This window comes from Jaculus jaculus, chromosome 17 (genome assembly GCF_020740685.1).
Source record: "Jaculus jaculus isolate mJacJac1 chromosome 17, mJacJac1.mat.Y.cur, whole genome shotgun sequence".
Classification (NCBI taxonomy): Eukaryota; Metazoa; Chordata; class Mammalia; order Rodentia; family Dipodidae; genus Jaculus; species Jaculus jaculus.
Genome location: NC_059118.1, coordinates 65,071,563 through 65,098,816, shown reverse-complemented (window position 1 = coordinate 65,098,816; position 27,254 = coordinate 65,071,563). Strand labels below are relative to the sequence as shown.

At 44.6% G+C, this 27,254-nt stretch overlaps 1 protein-coding gene across 1 annotated transcript in view; it reads left to right on the top strand.

The window, feature by feature from the left end:
- Positions 1–27,254, top strand: part of Fars2 (phenylalanyl-tRNA synthetase 2, mitochondrial) — a 459,371-nt gene that overhangs the window by 28,714 nt on the left and 403,403 nt on the right. Inside the window, exon 2 of the mRNA XM_045137011.1 lies at positions 4,499–4,587. The gene's annotated coding sequence lies outside the window, so the exon portion shown is untranslated. The remainder of the gene's footprint in view (positions 1–4,498; positions 4,588–27,254) is intronic.

Here is a 27,254-nt window from a genome sequence, read left to right as displayed (position 1 = left end):
TTAAGGTCATCGAGGTGGTCTAGATGCATGTTATTGATAATTTGAAATTCATGGGTTTGGGGTTGCCAGACAACACCATCTCACACTGCCTGAAGCACTCAGAGTTGAGTCGAATATTTTGTTATTTTTCAAGGGAGGGTCTCTCTGTAGACCAGGCTGACCAGAAACTTACTCTATAGCCCTATGGTGGCCTTTAACTCACAGTGATCTCAACCTCCTGAGTGCTGGGATTAAAGGTTGTGTCACCATGCCCTGCAGAATCAAGACTGTTTATATGTTATGAATTGCAGTGTTTTTACTGTAGATACAATGTTTTTGCTCTTATAGAAACAAAATATTTTTTTAAAAAATGTTTTTTGGTTTATTTTATTTTATTTTTTTTTAATTTTTTTTGTTCATTTTTTTATTTATTTATCTGAGAGTGACAGACACAGAGAGAAAGACAGGTAGAGGGAGAGAGAGAGAATGGGTGCGCCAGGGCTTCCAGCCTCTGCAAACGAACTCCAGACGCGTGCGCCCCCTTGTGCATCTGGCTAACATGGGACCTGGGGAACCGAGCCTCCTTGAACCGGGGTCCTTAGGCTTCACAGGCAAGCGTTTAACCGCTAAGCCATCTCTCCAGCCCTGGTTTATTTTTATTTATTTATTTGAGAGTGACAAAGAAAGAGGGAAAGAGAGAGAGAGAGAGAGAGAGAGAGGGAATGGGTGCTGCAGGGCTTCCAGCCACTGCAGATGAATTCCAGATGCGTGTGCCTCCTTGTGCATCTGGCTAACGTGGGTCCTGGGGAATTGAGCCTCAAACCGGGGTCCTTAGGCTTCACAGGCAAGCGCTTAACCGCTAAGCCATCTCTCCAGCCCAACAAAATGTTTTTTTATTTTTTTATTTTTGAGGTAGGGTCTCACTCTGGTCCAGGCTGACCTGGAATTAATTATGTAGTCTCAGGGTGGCCTCGAACTCTCGATTATCCTCCCACCTCTGCCTCCCAAGTGCTGGGATTAAAGGCGTGCGCTACCACGCCTGGCAACAAAATTTTTTTTTTAAATTTTTTTTTGTTTATTTTTATTTATTTGATAGTGACAGAGAGAGAAAGAGGCAGATAGGGAAAGAAGAGAGAGAATGGGTGCGCCAGGGCCTCCAGCCACTGCAAACGAGCTCCAGGCTAACGTGGGACCTGGGGAATCAAGCTTCGAACTGGGATCCTTAGGCTTCACAGGCAAGCGCTTAACCGCTAAGCCATCTCTCCAGCCCCAAAATGTTTTTAATTATGGCAAAACAAAGACTTAATATCTTCCCACCATCATTCCTCAGCTTGTATCACAGGAGCATGTCTGAATTGTATTGTGTTAGAATGATTGTGAAAATTGTTTTCTTTGCTGGCTTTAGTTCATAAAAAATTGTTTAGTGAGTTTTGGCTATGTATTCAAAATTTTTTTTTAACAATTTCTAAACTGTTCTTAAACATGCTTCTGCCATTTTGTACTGTATATTTATATGAAGTGATGCTCTTAGCATTGACAATTATAAAATCAAAATATCAGTTAACTCTGAAAAATGTTGAAAATGCTCTAAGTCCTAGAGAATCAGTCAAGACTCAATTCTTTATGTAAAAACGAGCACATCAGTCTTATTCTTAGGCAAATTTGCTTTTTTTTTTCATAAATGATAAAATGTTATGCATACCAAAGAATTATGTTAAAACATATTTCCTTGTGACTTATTAGGAAGTGTTTGATTGTATACCTGCATTTATACCATACAACCATGGTCATGTAAACATTTCTCAGGGGAAAGTTAAGAAGCCCTGCCTTGTGTTTATGTCTTGGCTTCTTCTTGGGAAAGAAACATAAAGCTGTGAGTGGTGGCGACTGTGGCTGGAGAGGGTACTTTTGGTTCGATTGGGAATGCAGGCCTGAGCAGGTGCTGAAGTGACTGAGGGCTGAGGCTTTTGCCTAACAAGAATAGGAGGAGCAGGAACGATGGCCACTTGTGTGGGTGGGGTGAGCGCAGCAAGGATCTGCCTTCACTCTTATCGGTGTGAAAAAAGACACCAACCCCCAAATGAAGTCATGATTTTTATAGCGAGGAGTGATTTTGCTGTGTAGGAAGCTGCATTGTTTCTAAGCCGTTAAGTCCCAGTGGAGGAAGAGCTATCACTTGGTGGTGTTACAGATACTCAGTTTCATTACAATGTCCTTGCAGAGGACAACTTAGAAACCCCACGTGCCGTTATCATCTGTCTGAGGGCTTGCTCACTTGACTTGTTCACTTCACTGACATTTTGGAGCTTGAGGACAACAGAACTGTGGCAACATGCATTTTTAGTGCCAGGTTTGACCATGGCAAAGTGGCTGTGAAGGCTGAAGGTCGAGAGTATGATTGATTGGGTGATTAAAATTCCTTTTAGAACAAATTAGAGGTGGCAGGTTTGCCACAGGTGAAAAGTACTACAAGGAAATGAATCTCATTAGCAGATAAAACTTGTATTGTGAAAAAAGTTTAATCTCACACACACACACACACACACACACACACACACACACGAAGGAATGACTTGCATAAGAAGGCCTGTTGAATATTTCATAATCCAGTGTCTAGCATATTTTTCTTTAACATTTGTAAATTATATGTAAGCCCTACATTGCTGTGTTTTAATTTTTAATTTAGAGTCTGGGACTTACCCTAAGCACTTGAGGTTAGTCTCTTACTATACATGGGGTCTTCTCAGTGATTAGACTTGAGTATGGAGTACTTGGCTTAGGACAGTAAGGAAGTCAGGACATGAGGTTAGGAAGGATAGTCGAACGAGGGATAAAGAACGCTGGTGTGTGATGTGCGTGTGCATTGGTTTGCAAAGTGGAGTGACCTCAAGGTCTGTGAAGAACATACACATCTCGGGAACCAGATGCACAACAGACTTCTGCCTGTGCTGTGTCCCTGTACTGATGTTGCTAAGGCAGATAGGAAATTTTCTGTGGCTTTGAGGGAAGAGAGGAAAGGAATTGAAGGCCTCAAAACAGACCTTCAAAAATAAAGAAAAATAGAGGATGACTATGGCAAGCATTGTTAGAAGTGAAATTCCTCCAGTGTTGCTGTGTATCATGTGATTTCAAATATATTTTGTTTCAGAACTTAGATTCTTAGACGGTTGAGTCAACAGAGTGACAATTAGTTGTGCTGCTGTTACCTGGAGGTCGGGCCCGCTAAGCCCAACCTTTATGTACGCTTGAAAATTTCATGATTGAAATGTTTGTGAAAGGATCAAGAGAGTAAGAGTCTTGTTTGTAATATAAAAGTGAAAGAATGTACATGAAGTGCTTGGAGTTTTCCTCCTGTCCCCCTGTGCGGGGATCTGTATGGTAGCCTTGATCTGTGATCCTGATTTTGGGGAGAGATTGTCAGCAGCCGTCTAGGAGAAAGGGTGCAATCTGCTGTGTTCCATGTGGTCGCCCAGCTTTACGGACTTACTGAAGATTCTGTTCACAGCTTAGCAGTTGCTTCATCCTTATCCCTTGGGCTGTGGATGTCTTCTGGCCATGGGAAGAAGTCTGAGGCTGGAATATGCACCGGCCGAAGGCATCCTGCTCCAAGATGGAGGATCCTGAGGACACTGTAGTGTGGATTTCGGGAAGCCAGAGAGACAGGAGCTCTGGAATCTAAGGAGGTGCCACTCTGTGCCGGCACCCACCGTCCACTGTCTGGCTCATGAGTGGTTAGTCCTGAGGTACAGCTCTAGAAATTGGGTATTTTTTCATATTTTAATTTAAATTTTAATATTTTAGAGTGGCAAGAGATTGTAGAAGTCGTGAAAATGATCATTTTAACTCTGCAGTTTGTTGGTCCTAAGAGCGTTGCACTGATGCACCTCCATCACCACCATCCGTCTACAAAACCTTTCATCTTCCCGAACCGAAACTCTGCGCCCAGGAGATGTGGACTCCCTGTTGTTCCCTTCTGCAACCGCTGGCAGCCTCTACTCTACTTCTTTCTCTATGAATGCGAACAGTCTACATACCTTATTTATTTATTTTTTAATTATTTTTATTTATTTGACAGAGAGAGAGAATGGGCATGCCAGGGCCTTTGGCTGCTGCACATGAACTCCAGATACATATCCCCTCCCTCTTGTGCATCTGGCTTACATGAATCCTGGAGAATTGAATCTGGGTCCTTTGGCTTTGCAGGCAAGCACCTTAATCACTAATCTATCTCTCCAGCCCTACATACCTTATTTAAGTGAGAATAAAGAATGTTTTTGTTTTCATGAGTGGTTTGTTTTAATTGCACAACATCCCTAAGTGTCATCTGTGTCGTAGACCGTTGGTATCTTGCTGTTTACCTCTTCCCAGTGGGCTGGTATGTTGCATCTGCCTCTTGGTTATTATGGGGAATATGACCATGACCATGGGTACCCAGTATCCCTTTAAGTCCTTGCTTTTAGCACTTGTGGTAGATGTAGAATTCTGGATAATGTACTAATTCTGTGTTTACTTGTTTCAGGAGTTTCCAGGCAGTTTTCTATAGTGGGCAGCTGTGTCATTTTGCATTATCACCAGAAGTGCCTGGGGGTTCTGATCTCTACCTGGGAGGTAGGTACTGGCTGTCTTCAATGTTGCATATAGACCAGGAAGAGAGTGCAGAGAGAAGTGGCATGAGTATTACTTAGGTGACCCACTGTGTGTGCAGATTTGAATTTGAACTGGGCCTGCTTCTTGAACTTTGAGTCCTGTAACACACAGTAAGGTTAGGCCTTGCCTAATGTCAGCACCTGGTTCAAAGCCTGCCCGCAGAACTCATGCTAGGAATTATGAAATGTAGCCCTTTTAAATAAAAACATTGTTTAAAATATAGTAATCTTTAAATATCATTATCATTTTTCTTGCCTTTCAAACTTTATATTTTAAAATGTTCCCCCTTTTAGTATATGTGCTACCAGAATGAGCACAAATGTGCCCCCTTTTATTTAAAATATTTTCTTAGGAATACAGTTGGGCTGGAGAGATGGATTAGATATTAAGGTGCTTCCCTGCCAAGCCTAAGGACCCATGTTCTGCTCTCCAGATCCCATGCAAACATGCAAGATCGCACATGTGCACAGTGTGGCATACATGTCTGGAGTGTAATTATTGTGGCTGGAGGTCCTGGTATGCCAGTTCTCTCTCTCTCTCTTGCACTAAAAAATAAAATAAAATAAAATAAAAAGATTTGAGCTTGCCTCAAAAAACAAATGTCTACAATATGTTTGATTTTCTTCTTAAGTTTTGGGGTTAACTTTTGTCTTCAAACCCTTTGAATAAGATTCCAATTGAGTTTTAAAACAGCCCCATCTAGCCATCTCTGTCAGAAATTTGCTTTTGAATGACACTAAGAAAAATATCTAAAGCTGATTTAAGCTGGGGATGCCTGGAGGGGAGCATATATTTTATTAAGAGAGTCTTGGTTCTCCTTCCAAGAAGCACAAGAGGCCTTGTGCTTTCTTTCTTTCTTTTATTTTGGTTTTCTGAGGTAGGGTCTCACTCTGGCCCAGGCTGACCTGGAATTCACTACAGAGTCACAGGGTGGCCTCGAACTCTACCTCTGCCTCCTGAGTGCGGGGATTAAAGGCGTGTGCCACCAATCCTGGTGGCTTGGCCTTATGCTTTCTGAACACAGTGTGGTACGGGCGCACTGGACCAGTGTGTTTATGTCCCAGGTTGTCTCCCGTGCCTGTCATACTGCGGCCAGAGAGGCCCTCCGTCCTGGGGAGATGCAGACTGAGAGGCCTGCTGGGTGCGGCCTCATCAGAGCTGCATTTAAGCAAGAGAACCCGGCGCTGCTCTGTCCTCAGCGCTCTTCGAGGATCCGCTCTCCAGTGTGGCTCTGAAATGTGCTGGGCTACTGAGATTTTAAAGAAGCTAGGGTCTTAATATATGGCCAAGGTATGGGAAGTTTGCTCTGATTGCTTGTGATTTCTCTCTAATATCTTACTCTTTGGCCTTAAGAATTTTACCATGATGAAAGTCATAAAATGTCTTCTCTATGGTGTCTTTATTTAGCTGAGATTGTTGGACTATTTTCCTCACATAAGAATGATATCTGTCATGTTTTTTTTCTTTTTAAATTTGTGTTAGAAAATTGCTTTCCTGTCTTTATGGAGCATGTATTTATATTTATGTTATTTAGTTCTGGGTACTGTAAGTCATGGACTTAGTTAACACCTTAGAGCCCCAGGGAGCCCCTGTGTGTATAAAGAGCCCTGTCTGCCACTGCAGAAGAAAGAATGTGTGATTCATAGTGGCCTTTTTGCAGCATATGCCTCAGAGACTTTACTAGTGGCAGAAACTGATAGAATTGAGTAGGTGAGAACAAAGATGTTCCTGTCCATTCCCACCTCGTTCTTGATGGAGTCAGAGCAAACATCGGTCACTGGGAAATCGATTCCAGGACCCCTGCAAACACCAGCGTGCCCAGGTTTGCTCATCTCATACATAACATGGTGCAGTTCCTATTCTGGCATACCTTAATCCATTGCTCACTAACTCTTGATACCTAACACAGTGTGAATGCTGACAACGTGATCATTACATTGCATTGCTTAAGAAATAAGACAGTCTGTGCATATTTGGGACAATTCAGGTTTATTTTTATCTGTTTTTGACCCATAGATGCTTGAATCCTTGGATGAAAAATATGTTAACCGTGTGTGTGTGTGTGTGTGTGTGTGCGTGCGCATATGCATGCATATAATTAGAAAGAGGTCCAAATGTTCTATCTGTGAGATTCCTGAATACCTGGTTATATATATGTTTTTTGATCCCCTGCACTTTGAACTTTTAAATAGTGGACATAGATGACTTGACAAGAACATTTAGTTGTCGCCAGGTGCTTAGTGGCTCTCTACTTCTTTGGAATGCCTTTGATCTACAGGTGAAGCTGGTGGCCAAAGGGGGTTGGCAGGGCCTTGAGAGGCGGCGGTGCTGGGGCTTGTGCTCAGGAGACTGCTGGCTGAGCTTAGCAGACAGCGCTTCTCGCCAGGTTGGGACACTGCTTTGATTGCCTCCTGGAGGGCTCATGATGACAAGGTTTTTTTGAAGTTATTCCCTGGCATGTGGGAGGGACATTTTGAAGGATTTTGAGGGATTCTTGGGCACATGGAAGGGGCATTTTGATTAGCAGTTTGTTAGGACCATTGTCATTGCAGTTTCCTTCAGTGTTCCTCCCTGCCATGAAGCAGACGTGCATGTGTGTGTGTCCACACATGTGAGTGTGGCCTTTGCCTCCCATCTCTTTGAGGTAAGGTTTTATTCTTGTTACTGTTCTCTGTGGTGTTTACCAGATAGCTAGCCCACAAATTTCTGGAAAATTCTCCTGTGTCCATCTCCCTTCTTGCCATGGGTGCACTGGGACTGCCAATGACTTTTGCATGTTGGGCTTTACGTTGTATTTGGGGATCTAAGCCCAGGTGCTCTTGCTTGCACTGTAAGGGCTTTGCCACTGTTCTGTCTTCCAGCCCAGGACTGTGGCTTTTAAAATAACTAACTTCATACCCGTCTTCTATGCTGTCTTGTCGTGCAGTGTTGTGTGTGTGTGTATTTGTGTTGGCTTTATGTCTCGTGACTGAGGGAAGGGAGTATTTCGTCCTCCTGATCCGTGGTCAGCTGGCAGATCTGGAGCTCCGTGCTTACGTGGGAAGTCTCCACAGGTGTCACAGGAGGGTCAGTAGAGGAGTTTGGGGGGGATGCCGTAATTCTGCCAGTGCTGTGGCCCACTGCCCATCAAGAAGCATCTCAGGGAGGGAAGGGCTTATTTTGCTTTGCAGTTTGGGGTGATCCAGTGCATCGTGGTAGGGAAAGCACAGTGTCAGGAGGGTGAGGTGGCTGGTCACATCACATCTGCAGTCATGGAACTAGCGCATAGCATGCTCTCTTTCTTATGCAGCCTAGAACTCCAGCTTATGGAGTGACGCCATCCACATTCGGTGTGGGCCTCCTCTCTCCTGCAAACCTTTCTGGAAATACCCAGAGATATGTTTCCATGGTGATTCAAAATCCAACCAAATTGACAGTGAGGATTAACCATCACAGAAGGTGACACCTGAGAAGACTTGACTTCTGGAGGTAATCTTCCACATCCTCTGATGGGACCTCCTGATGAGCCCAGGGGAAGTGACTTCCCTGCGGTCATACTGATGTTTGTGACCCAGAACTCCAAGGAGGGTCTTTTGAGTCCTAGCCTAGCATGACTCTTTTCACCATGCTGGGCGAGTTGGCCCTCTTGGCATTCTTTGCAGATTAGTGTGTGGATTTTGCTCTTTGGCCACACTTGCCTCTTTTCACTGAGTAGACATGCATTGAGAAATTGAGGTTTCAGTGCACTCAGGTATAGAGAGGTTTGGAGTGACACAGGCTTGGAGACTTGTACTGAAGCCAAGAGATGGTACAGGATCAAAATTCAGTTCCATACAATATTACTTCTTTGCATTGTTTTCAGGTTTGAATAACAACACTTGTTTAGAAAGAGAGAATGTGCAGTGTTAGATGTAGTTCATGATTTGAGTGTGCAATTTCCACAATTGTGAAACCATTCTTTTTTATGTATTTTCATATTTTTTTTGAGAGAGGAGAGAGGGAGAGAGAGAATATGCACATCATGGCTTGTAGTCACTGCAAACGAACTCCAGATGCATGTACCACATTGTGTGTCTGGCTTACATGGGCCCTGGGGAACCAAACCAGGGTCCTTTGGCTTTGCAGGCAAGCACTTTAACCACTAACCCATCTCTCCAGCCCTAAAACCATTCTGACTCACATGCCCAGAGAAGAGTTTTAAGGTTGTCAAGGGAACATTCACTTTGGACCAAACTTTAATATTATCTCTGTTGTGTGTTGTTTTACCCCCTTTCCTTCCATGACCCCTGACCCCCAGTGTGATACACACATTCAGCCAGGCAATTGCAATTCTGAAAAGAAACACATTAATAGGAAGGCGAGTATTCTTGGAGCTTGTCAAATGAAGGGACTTAGAACACAAAGTGAGGGAATTAGCAGTGCACTGGCTCGCTAACAGCCAGTGTGATGTCTATCCTGGGAGTTGAATGATTTGTAGACGACCAGGAACTGATCATCCTATGGTGGCCTGAGACCCCTGGAAACTGATGGTGATCTCCTCAGCTGCCAGTAGTTACTGCTGCTGGCTGATCAGGTAGGACTTGATAGGTATTTATATTTCAGAAGGCTTTTACTAGTTTCTGTAACTTTGGGTTAGAGTGTGTGTCGCTGGTTGGACTGAACAGCTTATTTTATGCATGGTGCGGGGGTGTATAAGCCCCAAGTCTCCTCCAGTGTGCCCCCATTTTCCTCCTGGGAGACCTTGCACTTACTCATCTCCCTCTAGACTAGCAGAAATCATGATTTCCCTCTGCTTCTTTAAAACTTGAGCCTCACAGCTTTCTGTGCATAGCAGGTAGTACGTCTTCTCCATGTAGACAACTGGCCTCTTGCAGCCTGGCGCTTGGTAGACATTCTGCTACAGCATGTGAAGTTGACACCTTTCTAAAATGCATGTGTGTGGGGGGCATATGCACGTGTGTGTGCAGACCCACTCACAGTCACAGAGGCTAGAGGAGAAGGTTGGGTGTTTTTTCTCTTGTCACTCATCTGTATGTGTTTACTTGAGCCAGAGTCTCTGTGAGTGCGGAGCTGTGGTTCCTCTTGAGCTCCAGTGATTCCATTCTCCAGTTTTTGCTCCCATAGGACTGGGGATACAGACATGCGTGGTGACCCCCAGCTGTTTATATGGGTCCTGGAGACTCAAATTCAGGTGGTCTCAGACCCTCTCAAGCCCCCATTGTTGCATCAAGTACTTTTGCCCCATGAGCCATCTTTCCTGTCTCTGGCATTTGCACCCTTCGGCTTTGCTTTGTCTTGAAAATACAAGAAAAGAACTATGCAGAAGAATCAGAAAACACTGAAAGATGAAAAATAACTTACACCTGTCCTTAAGCTGAATGCAAACTATTTAGAACATTTTTAATTTTCTCTCATTCTTTTTCTAATTTCCATGTGTTTTAATTGGTTAAGAAAATTATACATCAAAAATAATACATGCATTCTTTGCTATTATTTAATGTCTTTTTGTAGAGGTGTCATTGCCTAGTGAGGGGCACTTGGTAAAATATTAACTGAACATTTTCCACATCTGGGCCTGTGGCTCAGCCCTCTTTTCCTCAGGGGCTATGCACCACCCGTGTAAACCAGGACTGTCTGGCTGTCAGTCTCAGTCAGCAGTGGCAAGGCTGTCTTCCTTCCAGAGGCTTTCCCGGAAACTGCTCTGGAATATTCCTGGTTGTGAATGAGCCTCTGTGGAATCTTGTGCATAAAACTTGACACGTATTTGGATTTTTTGCCTAGAGTAGAAACAAATGGCAATAGTAAAAACAATTAAGCATCTTGATGTTTACTTACACACATACCTGGATGATTCAACAGAATCAGTGCTGGATATATGAAACTATTCATGCACAACATGTAGGTTATGCTGTGGCTGTTTAACTTTGTTAACGTGATAGGCAAGTATGTTATTGCATTTTGAGTTTCCTTGCTCAGTAGTGCGTTTGCGCATTTCATCCCGCGTTGATGAACTGCTTGATTTTCTGACCTATCAGTTGCCCGTCCGTCCCACAGACTGGTGGTTAGAAAAAGTACTGACAAGTGGCATCTGGCTAAACACCGGTGGATGTGGGGTAGGCATGCGTGGTCCCTGGCACCCTGCTCTTGAGTGAGCTTATAGCAAGCATGTTCCCTGCCCTGGCATCTCAGTGGGCGAGAGCCTCACAGAGTAGAGGGGGGCTTGCATGCTTCTCACCATGCTACTGTTTCAGCTTGACTTTGTAGCCTTTTGCAGTTTCTATGGAGGTTTCTGATGAGCAAAGGGAGTGTGTGAGACTTTTAAGCTTGTGAAATAAACAACTCTTCAAAAAGAAAAACAGCCAGCTGGGCATGGGAAATGGGTGTGAGAGCTTCTTTTTCTTTCTGGAAGTGAAAGGCTACACAGTCCTCCCATTCTTTCCCCAGTTGATTGAGTGTTTACACTGGGCTGGCCATACCTGGCCAAGACAATACCCATGCCAAAGACCTCAGGACAGAAAAATGCTGTCTTTGAATGAGAAGCCAGGCCAAGGCTTCTGGATGTTGATGCAAAGGGACCGCATGAGGTCCCAGGGGCAGGAAGGAGTCCGGGGCTGCAGAGGGTTAAGTCCTGCGTCTGTCATGACAAAGAACTGAAGGGTGGGCGTTTTGTCTGTGCTTCTTAGACCATCTGTGAAGGACCATGCGTTTTCTTTCCAGTCTGTGGCAGGCTGATGTGTTTGTTCAATACAGGAAGCTTGGATCATGAGCTTACATATGGAGTAGCATCACAGTGGCCATGGTTCTTTGTACTCACTCTTGCTACTAGCATTCTCGGTATCATTTGTAACACTTTGTGTTGAAAATACTACTGCTGTGTAAATTAGTTTTTGATACTTGGTATTATATAATCACTCTGTTGAAAAGTACTACTTCTGTGCAAATTAGTCTACAAAATGACTATAACTCAAACTCAAAGAATAGAAGAACATCTAATGCAATTCTTGTGAAAAGAGATTTATAAAAAACAGGATACCTAGGACATTGTGAAGGTGGTAGTTTGGGAGCTACTAACTTTACCAGGGTTAGATTAATTGTAAAGCTACATAATTTAAATGGTGGGCTTACATGATTGAAGCTTTTTTTTTTTTTAACAGAAAAATAAACAGGGATAAATGGAAACAGATCTATGAAATGTCCATAAATAAACTTAAAATTGACTTAAGATTAGATAATGGTAATTTGATGTTTTCAAATCAACTGTAGAAAATTCTTTATTTCCTCACAATTTAAATGTTAGGGAAAACGTTATTTCCATTTTATTCTTTATACTTTAGTGAATTCTAGAAAAAAAGACTTAAAGTAAAATTTGCTAAGACAGCACAGGTGAGTTTATTTGTAACTTGGGAATGGGGCAGATCTCATGGTAAGCCGGACATAAGGCGCACAGGTTATACAATAATCATTGTAAGCTTATTCTGTAAAGAAAGAAATCTATAATTATTGTCAAATATTCACTCACAAATTGACAGTGAATTTGGAACATGCATGATCTAGGAAGAACAGTTAGTAACAGTTTTCAAAGAGCTCAGAGGGTGGGGCGATGGCTCGTGGACAAAGGCGCCTGTGTGAGGACTGGAATTTGGACCCCGGCACCCACATAAGTGCTGAGTAGGCTTGGTGCTTTCCCGTAATCCCAGCACTCCAGAGGTGGAGATTGGGAATCACTGGGGCAAGCTGGCTAGCTAGCCAGTGGGTGAACCCTGGGTTCAAAGAGACCCTATCTCAGCATATAATGGAGAGAAAGTGGAGGACCCGTGATGTCAACCTCTGGTCTCCAGTCACACACGTGTACATGCGTGTGCACCTGTGAACACTGTGCACAACGCACACATACCATACAAATATCTATACACAGTGTGTTTACAGGTTCATAAAAACAATTAATGAAAAAGCTGTCACTGCAACGGATGTGCTGTGGCAAAACAGCAAATGGAGATGTGCGGTCAAAAGTATGAAGAAGACATCATTTTTGACCAGCTTAGTGAATAAACTTCCAAGTGCTGATGAGAGTCTGGGCAAATAAACTCAACACCAAAACATTATATTCACAGATAGAGGCCTTTGTTTTTATTGAAAGTCACTACAAGATAATGAAAGTATAGAAATATTAGGGCTCCACAAAGTTATTATTATTGTTATTATTATTATTGGCTTTTTGAGGTAGGGGCTCACTGTAGCCCAGGCTGACCTGGAATTCACTATGTCATCTCAGGGTGGCCTTGAACTCACAGCGATCCTCCTTCCTCTGCCTACCACGTGCTGGAGTTAAAGGTGTGTGCCACCATGCCCAGCTCTGCACAAAGTTACTTTCAGTGAGTTAATGAAAGTATTGTGGAATTGAGCAACACCAAATAAATATACATGCACTTTCCCCTGTAACCTTACGGCTAATGAGCCGGGCTGTGTTTACACTTACGAAGGTCTGTCCTAGCAAACCTCCAGAAACAGCATGCCTAGCAAAGCCTTGGTCCATTAGCAGTGAGGATGGCCTGGATTTGCCACTGAAGAATGGATTACAAACCATGCTATCATTAAATGAAAAGGGAGGTGTACTGCGTAAGTGTGTGTGTCACAACATAGAAGACTTGTTACACTGAGAGGTTTAATAGCACTTGCGTGGGCTTCCTCCCCACTACCACATTGGCTTCCAGAGAACTATTTTTGGGAGAGGGGATGAAAGCAGAGATGGAGGTGGTGGTTTTGTTTGTATGTGTGTGTGCATATGCACATGTAAAGGCTGGGGTCTGTCTGTCTATCTGCGCATGTGGAGGCGAGGCCCAGGGTCTTGTGCTTGCTGGCCAGGCGAGACTTGGGCCCTGAGCTGCGCTCTCAGCATCTCTCCTGAGCGGGAGGCCCAGGCCTTCATCTTCCCTCCACTTCACGCATCAAGGTGCGCACTGCCACAGCTCTGGTAAACGGGGCTTCCTACCCGCCATTTTCTTTGTTGACTGAGCTGCTGCTGGACTCTGAGCAACCCTACTAAAGACAGCGGCCTCCTTGTGTAGGTGACCCTGCTCTGAAACCTGGACTCCTCAGTGAGGTCTGTGCTCATATGGGCGGGTAACATGCACATGTGTACCTGAGACTGGAGGCCAGGGGTCAGTGTTGGGTGTCTTTCCTATTTTGTCTCCCTCTGATTTCTTATACAGCATTTAAAAAAAAAATTTTATTTATTTATTTGAGAGCGACAGGCACAGAGAGAAAGACAGATAGAGGGGGAGAGAGAGAATGGGCGCACCAGGGCTTCCAGCCTCTGCAAATGAACTCCAGACGCGTGCGCCCCCTTGTGCATCTGGCTAACATGGGTCCTGGGGAACCGAGCCTCGAACCAGGGTCCTTAGGCTTCACAGGTAAGCGCTTAACCGCTACGCCATCTCTCCAGCCCATCCCTCTGATTTCTTGAGAGAGGGTCTTTCCCTGGGTCTGGAGCTCCTTGATGCAGCAGGACTGCCTGACCAGCAGGTCCCAGGGACCCTCCTGTGTGTGAGGGCTGCGGGCCCAAGCTCAGGCCCTCGTGCTTGCACAAGAAGCGCTTGATGTCTAAGCCATCTCTACAGCTCCTTCTTCCATCTCCCCCGCTGAGGTTTTTAACCTGTGTGATTGAATTAGCTAAGAAAGTTATATACCTCTCATCTATTTGTGTAAAGAATATAGTTTGTAAGGATGGTGACAAGAGGTTTTTGTCAGCATCTTATTATTAAGAATGAACTGTAAGCCGGGTGTGGTGGCACACGCCTTTAATCCCAATACTCGGGAGGCAGAGGTAGGAGGATCACTGTGAATTCAAGGCCACCCTGAGACTACATAGTGAATTCCAGGTTAGCCTGGGCTACAGTGAGACCCTACCTCAAAACAAAACAAAACAACAACAAAAAAAGGAATAACTTACAAATAGTGACCCAGATTGCCCTCTTATGTAACTGTAAGATCTTTCCAGTTCCCACTGACACCCATTATGGCCCATGAGAATTTGTTCATTGCGCATTTGTTTGGGGCACAACTCAACTTAAACAGCTTGCTGTACTTTAAGAATCTTTTGAATACTCATAGGTTTTATTTTTGTCACACAAACATATTCATCCATAAGCCAAATTTAGGTGCATAAAGCTTCTTGTCAGCTAATAAGGTTTTCATATATGTACAGTATCTAAAACTTGTAGATAATTTAGAAAAAAGCAAGTAACTTGGGACCATCTTCTGGAATCAATGTAAATTTTGAATGAACTATAATTTTTCTGAGTATGTCTTTAATTTAAAAGGATGAAAGTTTCATTCATATAGTCCTTTATCCCCAGAAATCAACATATAAAACTTCCAATGAGGATTCTTGCTGGGCTTTCCTTATGACCAATCTCCAATAAGTCTCAGAACTTATGCTTGTGGTTCATAAGTTTGTCATAGACTCTCACTGAAGTTTCATGACAACCCTGAGAAAGAAACTGGGAATTGACTTCATTATCCAAGGATTTAGTGTTTGACACTTGAAGATAATATTGCCAACCTACAAAAGGTGTTAGCAATGGTACAGAATATTGAGAGTTAGACAGCAGGAAAGGCAGGGAACATCCAAGCTTCAGAGATGTGGCTTGTCTTTAGCTGCTGGGGATGTGCTCACTGAGGAGGGTTTGAAAATGGGGTTATTCTCGGTGTGTGAGGAAATATGGAGCTGTCTGTTCTTGCCTTCTGTTCTATGCTTTTCTCTAAAAAAATTGTATCAAGGCCACAGTTCCAGATATCAATCTTGAGCGCCCAAGCTGGGTTCAAATACAAACATTAAGAAAGATGCCAGTCTGCAAAACGCGGTGGAGCAGGAGCTGGAGACCCAGTGTCGGACAGCCGAGCTTTGTCACGCGCATGCCGCCCGGCCAGTAAGCAGCCTACACTGTGTGCTCAGTGACGCAGCAGGGGAAGGGCAGGTGCCAGGAGGCACACAGCTGTGGCGGGCGGTTCAAATTCAAAGATTCTGGAAAGGTTAGATGTACACGAGTGTGTTGGAAAGGTGGTTGCAATCAAGCAATCTTATTGGCAGAGGCCCAAGAGCCCACTTTCGTGTTCTGGTTTGAATTTGAAATGCCCCTCACAGGCTCAGGTTTCACATGCTGGAGGTAGAAGAAAAAATTTAAGCCAGGCATGGTGACACACACCTTTAATCGCTGCACTTAGGAGCTGAGGTAGGAGGATTGCTGTGAGTTTGAGGCCTGCCGTAGACTACATAGTGAATTCCAGGTCATCTTGGGCTAGAGTGAGACCCTGCCTTATAAAACAAAACAAAAAACAAAACAAAACAAAACAAAAACATTAAAAAATACTGTTGCTTGTCTCCCATTTCCAGACATCCTTTTGGTGTGTAGTCTGTCCCAGAGCGCTTCAAGGTAGAAAGCCTTCCTAGATTTCAGTGTGTATCTAAACGTGGGACTGTCTGGGGCAGGTTACAAAGAGCTCATGCATTATTCTAAGCACATTTTAGCCAGAAGATGTTTCTCCGTTTCTCTGGGCTGTGTATGTGTGTGTATACATTTGTGTGTGTAGGCCAGTGATCAATGCTGACTGTCCTTCTTCAGTCTTGTTCACCGTTTGTTTTTTTTTTTTTTTTTTTTTTGCTTTAAAAAAAATTTATTAGCATTTTCCATGATTAAAAAAAAAATCCTATGGTAATTCCCTTGCTCCCCCTGCCACACTTTCCCCTTTGAAATTCCATTCTCCATCATATTACCTCCCCATCTCAATCATTGTACTTACATATATACAATATCAACCTATTAAGTATCCTCCTCCCTTCCTTTCTCTTCCCTGTATGTCTCCTTTTTAACTTACTGGCCTCTGGTACTAAGTATTTTCATTCTCATGCAGAAGCCCAATCATCTGTAGCTAGTATCCACATATGAGAGAGAACATGTGGCGCTTGGCTTTCTGGGCCTGGGTGACCTCACTTAGTATAATCCTTTCCAGGTCCATCCATTTTTCTGCAAATTTCATAACTTTGTTTTTCTTTACCGCTGAGTAGAACTCCATTGTATAAATGTGCCACATCTTCATTATCCACTCATCAGTTGAGGGACATCTAGGCTGGTTCTATTTCCCAGCTATTATAAATTGAGCAGCGATAAACATGGTTGAGCACGTACTTCTAAGGAAATGAGATGAGTCCTTAGGATGTATGCCTAGGAGTGCTATAGCTGGGTCATATGGTAGATCAATCTTTAGCTGTTTTAGGAACCTCCACACTGATTTCCACAATGGCTGGACCAGACTGCATTCCCACCAGCAGTGTAGAAGGGTTCCTGTTTTTCCACATCCTTGCCAACATTTATGATCATTTGTTTTCATGATGGTGGCCAATCTGACAGGAGTGAGATGGAATCTCAGTGTAGTTTTAATCTGCATTTCCCTGATGACTAGGGATGTAGAACTTTTTTTTAGATGCTCATATGCCATTCATATTTCTTCCTTTGAGAATGCTCTATTTAGCTCCATAGCCCATGTTTTGATTGGCTTGATTCTTTATTTAACTTTTGAGTTCTTTGTATGTCCTAGATATTAACCCTCTATCAGATATATAGCTGGCAAAGACTTTTTCCTATTCTGTAGGTTGCCTCTTTGCTTTTTTCACTGTGTCCTTTGCAGTGCAAAATCTTTGTAATTTCATGAAGTCCCAGTGATTAATCTGTGGTTTTATTGCCTGAGCAATTGGGGTTGTATTCGGAAAATCTTGGCCAAGACCAATATGTTGAAGGGTTTTCCCTACTTTTTCCTGTAGCAGTTTCAGAGTTTCAGGTCTGATGTTAAGATCTTTAATCCATTTGGACTTAATTCTTGTGCATGGCGAGAGAGAAGAATCTATTTTCATCCTTCTGCAGATATATATCCAGTTTTCCCAACACCATTTGCTGAAGAGGCTGTCTTTTCTCCAATGAGTATTTTTGGCATTTTTATCAAATATCAGGTGGCTGTAGCTACCTGGACTTACATCTGGGTCCTCTATTCTGTTCCACTGATCTACATGTCTGTTTTTGTGCCAGTACCATGCTGCTTTTGTTACTATGGCTCTGTAGTATAGATTAAAATCAGGTATGGTGATACCACCAGCCTTATTTTTGTTGCTCAGTATTATTTTAGATATTCGAATTTTTTTTGTGATTCCAAATGAATTTTTGGATTGTTTTTTCTATTTCCATGAAGAATGCTTTTGGAATTTTGATAGGGATTGCATTAAATGTATAGATTGCTTTAGGTAAGATTGCCATTTTCACAATATTGATTCTTCCAATCCAGGAACAAGGGATGTTTCTCCACTTTCTAGTGTCTTCTGCAATTTCTCGCTTGAGTGTTTTAAAGTTCTCATTGTAGAGATTCTTTACTTCCTTTGTTAGGTTTATTCCAAGGTACTTTATTTTTTTTTGATGCAATTTTCACCTAATTTTTTAACACAGGGTCTCACTGAGCCTGGAGCTCACCCGTTGTACAAAACTTGCTAGCTGGCAAACCCGTAGCCCTAGGGTTGTACCTTTTTTTTTTTTTTTTGTCTCCCTCGCATTAGGATTACAGGCAAGTACTTCTGTCCCAGCATGCAGCAACTGAGAGACCCTGTCTCCAAGAAGGAAGGAGAGGACAACACCCAGAGGTTGTCCTCAGTCCTCCACACGTGCGCCCATATACACACATAATAGTGAAAAAGTTAAAACGCACTACAGATTCGTTTCCTGGGCTGTGGAGATGGCTCAGCAGGCAGAGTGCTTGACGTACAAGCAAGCGAACTGGAAGTTGAATCCCTACAGCCCATGTGAGGTGCTGGGAACTGGCCAGCAGGTCAGGAGGCAGCACCTTTAACCATGGAGTCAGCTCCCAGGGGACAGACCTTGAAAGTAAGATGATCAGGTGATTGCAATGGATTAACAGACTAAGGAAGACTATAGGGCCTGAGGTCAGTATAGACTGCTTGAAGATGGGGTGGTGGATGAGGGAGTCCCAGTAAGGATGCAGAGAGGCAACTGGGTCCTCGAGGCACTGAAGCCATGACTCAGGGATGATCAGAGGGGCTGGATGGTGGGGGGTGAGGGTGGCACGTGAGTGTGGGGCTGGTCAGCGGGTGGCAGGCAGGGTGAGGTGACACATGAGTGTGGGCTGGTCAGTGGGTGGCAGGCAGGGTGAGGTGACACGTGAGTGTGGGCTGGTCAGCGGGTGGCAGGCAGGGTGAGGTGACACGTGAGTGTGGGCTGGTCAGCGGGTGTCAGGCAGGGTGAGGTGACACGTGAGTGTGGGCTGGTCAGCGGGTGTCAGGCAGGGTGAGGTGACACGTGAGTGTGCGCTGGTCAGCGGGTGGCAGGCAGGGTGAGGTGACATGTGAGTGTGGGCTGGTCAGCGGGTGGCAGGCAGGGTGAGGGTGACACGTGAGTGTGGGCTGGTCAGTGGGTGGCAGGCAGGGTGAGGTGACACGTGAGTGTGCGCTGGTCAGCGGGTGGCAGGCAGGGTGAGGGTGACATGTGAGTGTGGGCTGGTCAGTGGGTGGCAGGCAGGGTGAGGTGACACGTGAGTGTGCGCTGGTCAGCGGGTGGCAGGCAGGGTGAGGGTGACATGTGAGTGTGGGCTGGTCAGCGGGTGGCAGGCAGGGTGAGGTGACACATGAGTGTGCGCTGGTCAGCGGGTGGCAGGCAGGGTGAGGTGACACGTGAGTGTGCGCTGGTCAGCGGGTGGCAGGCAGGGTGAGGTGACACGTGAGTGTGGGCTGGTCAGCGGGTGGCAGGCAGGGTGAGGGTGACACGTGAGTGTGGGGCTGGTCAGCGGGTGGCAGGCAGGGTTGTTTTTGGTGTTGTATATGATGTGTGTGTGTTTGTGCATGCGCCTACGCTCATGCATGCGTGTGAATAAGGCCGTGCGCATTCCATGCTGTGCACGTGGAGTAGAAGACACTTTGCGTGTCCTCCTCACCTTCCGCCATGTTTCAGGCAGGGTCTTGTCCTGCTTTTGTCAGGCTGGATGACCCAGAAGCCTCCAGGCAGTTCTCCCATCTCTGCTCACTTCCTTTCTCCCCTCAGCATGTTACACTGGAGATGTTAGCACTGCAGTTTCCAGCCTTCCGGGCACTGTGGGATCTGAACTTAGGTCCTCATGCTTGTAGGGCAAGTGATTTTCTACTGAACCAACTCCCTGGCCCTCATGAATTATTTCCTTAAATAATTTATTTTGCAATATATATATATATATATACACACACATATATATAAATATATATATATGTATATATATATATATGTATGTATGTATGTATGTATGTATCTATATTATAACAGTTTATACTCTTATCCTCTTGCCCCTGCTCCCATTTCTCTAGGACCCTCCTCATTGGGGTTATTGTGTCCACTGTGGGGTCATGAAGACCTCTGCCAGTCTTGTGGGATGGGGGACAGGGAGACCATGTCTGAGGGTATCCCTACCTATTCTGTATCTCTTACAGTCTTTCTGCCCCCTCTTTGGCAGGCCTGTTGGCAGTCTGATTTAGTGTTGAGTTCTCTGTGGCCTCTGGATTTCTGCTTTGATGGGTTGATTGATCACCATGTCTGTCACCATCACCCTGGTTGTCAGGCCAGCAGTAAGAGCAGTATTCATGTCGCTACTTCCTCTGCAGTTTCTCCTAGGCCCTGGCAGATGTGGTAGAGGTGGCATGTCTTGAGGTAGATAGCTCTCTTTGTCTTATTGATGGATCTTGGTTTCTCCTTCACTTTCTCTGCTTTCTGTAAAATAAAATAGATTCTCCAACCAAGAATTAGAGCAGGAGATGAGCAAAGTTATTTGAGGGACTTTTTGGTGTGCAAGCCCACTCGTGTTCCCCAGAGGGCTTCTCTTTGAAGTCTATGAGTTTCCTGACAATGGGGTTATGACTTGGTTTCCAGTACCAGATATGAGTGCTCTTCCACTCAGTGCGCTTCATGTCCACCTGATGACCTTTTTAAAAAAATTACTAATATTTTATATTTTCATACATGTTTAGAGTATATTTTTAATCTAATCTCTTATCCTTTTCCCATTAACACCTTACTTCTCTGTTAATCATCATCTTAACCTTCATACTCTTTTTTTTTTAAATGAATAAAATGAGGGTTGCTTGCATGGTGATTAGTAAAGGGTTATTTTTTATAGAATGGGCACTTTGCCACTGGCTATGCCACTGGTGATCCAGCCTTCCCTTTCCCAGCGACTGCTACCTGCCATTAGCTACTTGGGAGGTGTGGGGCCTCATGTATTCTCCCCATCAATTGTAATGTGCTGACAGGCTCAATATGCAGGAAACTACAGCTGCTGTGAAGTCATGAGTGTAAGGTTCATGCCATATCCAAAAGACAGTGTATTAGAGTCATCCTCCTTCTCCTGTGTTCTTTCTGCCCCATCCCTGGCTAGCCTGCCTGTGAGTTTTAGGGGGTGCCTTCAATACCCTGTTTGAGGCTAAGTGCACAATAGTCACTTATTCTCAGCTCAGACTTGCGATCCACAGAGGTCCTGTTTGGAGGGAGGCATGATGGGAAAGAGAAGAGGAGGGTAGAGAGGAACGAGATTGAGGAAGTACACGTTTTATTGCTGTCTCATACAATTTGAGTTGAATATTTATATTACTTTAGCCTGAAAAGCTTTTTGAGGAATGTGGGTCAAATTTTACATAGTAATCTGGAATCATTTGAGAAAGATATACCTCCTATAAAAAACAAAAAAGTTCAGTTATATTCAATTTTGAGAAAATCTAACATGAAATGTGAATTTATAAAGCAGGAGCATTGTGGTAAGAGAGCGTTGGTTCTAGGTTTTGTTTGTAGACTCTTGGCTTTGTGACGTGGTTTCTTTCAGGAACCTTTTTGTAAGGGAGGTTTTGTGTTCTTGCATTTTAGGAATAATCACTTAGAGTAAGTAACATCTTAGGGTATCTTCTGTCTGTTTTTATGATTGACCGACACAAAGTCAATTTTAATATCAGCAGGCAATGTCAAAGAGAGCTTTTCTCTGGGTATGCAGCGACTTTCCCCATCACTAGGGTTTTTCCCCCACATCCTTTCTGGCAGGCCACGTCTGCAGATGCCCATAGTGAAGCAAAACTCTGTGTGTGCCATTTTGGTCTTTTGCCATGAATCTGTTTCTGAAGTCAGAAATTGATGTAATGAAATTCATTATAGATTTATTGAGGTGAAGGAGTTAGTTTGGAAGCCCCAATCATCGGAATGTTATTTGATGGTAGACAGAAAAGGAGCAAAGAGAAATTATAAAAACCCAGCTTGGGCTGTGGGGGTGGCGTAGAGTTGGTACTGCTAGTGCCGCGCAAGAACGCACACCTGAGCTCAGAGCCCTGGGGCCCAGATACACCCAGTGCTGTGGTGGCAGAGACAGGAGGGTCCCCAGGCTTGGCTGGCTTGCTTGGATGAGTTCTGGTCTCAGTAGGACCTTGTCTTGAGAGCAGTGTGGAAAGTGATAAATGAAGAGCTTCCAAACGGACCTGTGGTCTCCACATTCACACACACGCATGACACATACATACACAGATAAGACAAATCCATGATCTGGAAGACATTCCCAGACTTGGAAAAGCAGCAAGATCTTAATATGAACTATTTGCAGTGAAGTAAGATCACTACTCTGTCTTTTCCAAGAAGGATACCAGCCGTGAGACATGCATTTCCTAAAGTTTTGTCTGTTGTTGGCATGATGCTTTGAAGGTATTTTTTCTCCTCATTTTATTTCTGAAGTGTAGATTTTTATTTTAAAGAAGAAAGGAAGAGGCACCAGATTACCTGGCAAATGGGAAGGGCTCATTATACATGCATGTTCAGAGCCAAATGTCTATGATAAACGACCTTCTAGGAAACCGCTTCATTCGAGTGAGGTAATTTCCCTGCTGCTCCCTCGCAGGCCGTCCGCGGTGAGCTCTGGCGGAGGGAGGGCAGCGTGCACTGCGGCCACTCGTCCTGTCCTGCTGCCAGGGCTGCGCTAGGGAGAGGCTGCTGGCTGCTGGCCAGATGCTTAACTGGCAGTCTCAGCTGACTAATGGAGCCATATTCCTGTTGGCTGGCATCTGGTTTTAGAAGTTATTTATAAGGAAAGGTTTGCTGTAGTTGGAACAGCCAGAGAGATTTTAAATGCCAGCTATAGTGGGTAAGATTCGCTGGCCTGTAGGAGGGTTAGCAATTTCCCTAAACCTTTGTGTGTGTTGGATGTAAGCAGCATCATGAATAGCATGTAGCAATTTCTCTAAACCTGTGTGTGTCGAATGTAAGCAGCATCATGAATAGCATGTTGGGTGCAGACTCATGAGACAAAGCCCTATTTTGGAAATTGCAAACATGGACAACAATGAAACTAAAAAACAACGAATTAATCAGCCAAAAATTTAGTGAGACCACACATGGAGAGCAGGGAAGTCCATGTTTCTGTCCTTGCAATAGGAAAAAAGCAGAAAAACAAGCAAACAAACTGAAAATTAGTGACTCTTTTTAAACCCATGAGAGAACTGAGGTCACCTGGATGAAGCATTGTGCTGGACCCAGAGGTGCACACACGCAATTACAGCTTACCACAGCGGAGCACACCCCTCCCGGGCAGAGTAAACTAGACTGTCGCTTAGGTGCCATGGGAGGCTCAGTCTGAGTGGCCTTGGGAATTACATATGGGTAGGAATGTATGCATACGTGCCACGTGCACTTGTGCAATTCAGTGACTGGCAGTCGAGGTGGCCCTGGCTTCAGCTTCTCCCTGCCCTGCCTCCCATTGCTATAGGCTCACTGGGATCACAGATGCATGTGCCATTTTGCAAATGGCTTTGGATGGGTGCTGGAAAGTGTCAAACTCAGATCCGTAGGTTTTGCCAGCAAATAAATGCCTTTGACTGCCGAGTCATCTCTTTAGTCCCCTTACACGAGTTTCTAAATGCTCATGTATTTTTCGTCTACAAATTTCACTAGGATATATTAAACAAATAAATAAACACCTCCAGTTTCTCACAGTGGGAAGGGAAAAATAACCATTTTGAAATAAAAATATACCCAGAACATTTTGTTCTGCCCTCAAAAGAAACTATTTTCGCAAAGCCTAACAGACTTGTGTTTTACCGGAGCTGTCTACCCCATGGGGGAGAAATACTCGCCTTCATCTCTGGCATACCCCTGTCCATGTAGGCGGAAACCAAACCCCAAGTCTGTGAACATCATGTTCCAGGGACCCAAACTCACTACCACCTAGTCAGACCTAGTAAGATCTAGTCAGGAACACGCCCTTTCCCCATTTTTACCCTTGCCCTTACCCATCACATCACATCAGACTCAGGCTGGGAAAGAGAGCTTAAGCTAAAAGAAATCAAGTCTTAGACTTCAATAGGGGAGACACGAACATGGACGATACGGAGAATTTTAGCCACCAGCCCTATAACAATGATCAGCAACCTAAATCCTAGCCAGATCAACCTAAGACCTACTAAATGCCTGGTGACCTAAGTGCCTTTTAAATAATACAATGTAGAACACATTCTGCAAGGAAGTCACCATGCCTGCTAAAAGCACAGCCTGGGGATCAGAAGTAAAGAGACCTGACTCAGAATTTAAATAGCTAGGGTTCATATGCCAGAGTCCACTTACCTGGCTTGCGCACAGTCCTGGCTTCCATCCTCAGCATTGTAAACTCAGTACAGAGCTAACGGCACAAGGCATGGTGAACAGCATGCAAGCACAGCTTGGGAGTCATACAGAAGAGATGGAGACCAGAGTCCACAGCAGCTGGTAGAGTGGCACTTGTCAGTATCCAGCCCTCGCGCTGAAGCAGGACAGGGGAGTTGGAAGCCAGCCAGGGCTACGCAGCGAGTGCCTGTCTCAAAGCAGGTGAGTGATAAAGCAGTGAGAATGCTGACAGTCCAGCACTGTAACTACATAAAGAGTGAACTTGGGCTCCTCAGCAACCTGGGCCCAGTTCAGGAAAGGGCCAGCAAGCCTAAACGTACAGAGACCCAAGAAAACCAATTCCAGAACATACGATGTGAATACCACAAGAGAAAAGAGAAGAGCAGAAGAAATTATTGTAACTGTGACTTCTCCAAAATCAAATAAACAGGAAGTGGTAGATGATCATGATCAGAGAACACTGTACAGTCAAATAGCAGTTATATCTGTGCTTAGAGACATCACATGACAACTCATAGAAATCGGGGACATGGGCAGTCTTGAAGGCAGTCAGAAGAGCACACCTCACCCTCAGAGGAATACAGAGGACACCACCACCAGGTGTCTCGTCACAGACCATGTGCTCAGAAAAGGACAAAGCTGTCTGCCCAGAATCCTCTCCTCATCTGTGAAGAATGAAGCATCACAGACTGTCTGGAGCAAGCCCAAACCGAAGAGAGTTGTCATCAGTAGCTCTGCTATGTCAAGGAAGATTTAGAGAAGTTCTTCAGAGAGAATGAAAAGATCAGAAACAGGCCTTAGTAAGGGGAGGAAGAGTGTTGAAGGGTTGCAGGAGGGGTCTCTAGGGTCCCTCTGGGGAGGTGCTGGGCATGCCATTCTGCAGGAGGTATGTCGCATGGAGACATCACAGTCTCTGCATTTGGGGTAATTGACATGCCATTCTGGAGGAGGTATGTCGCATGGAGACATCACAGTCTCTGCATTTGGGGTAATTGACATGGTCTTAGTGAGTTTTTTGGCCCATGGAAGGAAGAAATCCACTCCTAAGAAACCAGGCAAACCTGAACAAGAAATGAAAGTGCGAAAGCTTTATTCCCTTCAACCGTACACCAGATAATGTACTTATCTCTCTGTGGAGGAAATACTCTTACTGTAGCCCTTCATGCCAGTTAAGCCCTGCCATCATTTGAGACGGATTCAGTTAAAATAGACCTTTAGAAAGCTGAGCAGGATTGCAAGTTTTCAATGTAGAAATGAAGGCATTTCTGGAGCATCCTACTGGTTTCAACTTCTAAGAAGGTAAATACTGTGCAAGGTGACCATTATCCCAGTTTTCCTTCTGCCACTAGGTATGTCCATGTCATTTCGAGTAAGCTAACTGATCTTCCTTTTTCCTCATGCACATAGACATAAAATCAAGCGCACTGGCTCTCATGTAGTGTTGTTTTGTTTGGAGCAGGAATCCTTGTGTGGATCTAGGATGGTTAGGGGTTGGGCTGGAGAAGAGGACAGGAAGGAGCAGAGACAGAGCTGCAGGATGAGACTGGATGGGGAAGGTTATGTGTCATGTCTCCTTCTTACACAATGTTTCTTGGACTCTGTTCTTGAACAGGACAAGATCACGACTGTCCAGGGATGAAGAGGTGTGAGTGGTCATGCAGTTAACTGTTCAGGGACCCGATTTTGTGCTATGCTGTATTGAAGCCACTATATTTCCACTTGGCATGTGTCTTCTGTATTTGTCACTGTTGCTGTTTTCCCTGTCTATAGTGAAGTCTGCTGGGAAGTCTGTGTTGCCTCTAAAGTAAAATCTGATTTGCTTTCTGGATGTCCATCTGCCTGTCCTCTGAAGACGTGTGGTAAGGTTACACAGCGCCTGTGAAGGGGGAGTCAAATGGCTCCTTACAGAGGACATATCGCACGTGGCCTCTGTCACTCCGTGTCTCCTGAGAGTACCGCATTGACAGGCATGACAATACCCACTCTCAAACTTCCTTCTTCTACTTCCTCTGCACCTCAGTTTCGTATTGGGAGAAATTCAAATCTTTATAGAAAATGGCTTTTTACTGCTGAAAGGGGTCCTTTTTGTTGTTTATTTTATTTTATTTTTTTGAGCTAAGAAAGAGTGTTTGGCATGGGGGAGACAGCAGTGGGTAAAGTACTTGCCTTGCAAGCATGATGACCTGAGTACAGTCCTCAGTACAGCCATTTAAATGAAGCTGGACCTGGTGCTGTGTGCTTGTAATCCCAGTGCAGGAAGTAGGGCTGGGGAGAGACAGATGCAGACAGGCCCCTGGGGCTTGCTGGCCGGCTGGTTGAACCTTATTTATAAACTCCAGGCCAATTAGAGAAACTGTTTCAAAAAGAGGTGAACATAAGCCGCACGTGGTGGTGCACGCCTTTAATCCCAGCACTCGGGAGGCAGAGGTAGGAGGATCGCCATGAGTTCGAGGCCACCCTGAGACTCCGTAGTGAATTTCAGGTCAGCCTGGGCTAGAGTGAGACCCTACCTCGAAAAAACAAAAAACAAAACAAAACAAAACAAAACAAAAAGAGGTGAACAGTGTTTCTGAGCGTGGTACCTGAGGTTGTCCTCCACACACACTTGTACACACATGCATGTGAACTCACACACGTATATGCATTTGAACATACATAGCATGTGCACATGCTCCCCCCGCCCCCCCCCCCCCCAGCATTAGGTCTAAAAAGCAGAGCGAGGTTAACAGTGCACTGTAACACAGCGCGGGGATTACTCCTGCCCGGCCGAGGGGAATCCGGCAGTGCCTGCTGCTATGCCCAGTGCAGGGCAGTGCCCCATGCAGTTACTCCCAAACAGCTGCTCACATTCCGAGGTGGTTCATGGTCTGTGAGAGTCCAGTGAGGAAATGTTTGTGGCTTTGTGAGTTTTGGCCTCAGTTTGTTAGTCAGTGCAAATGCATGACT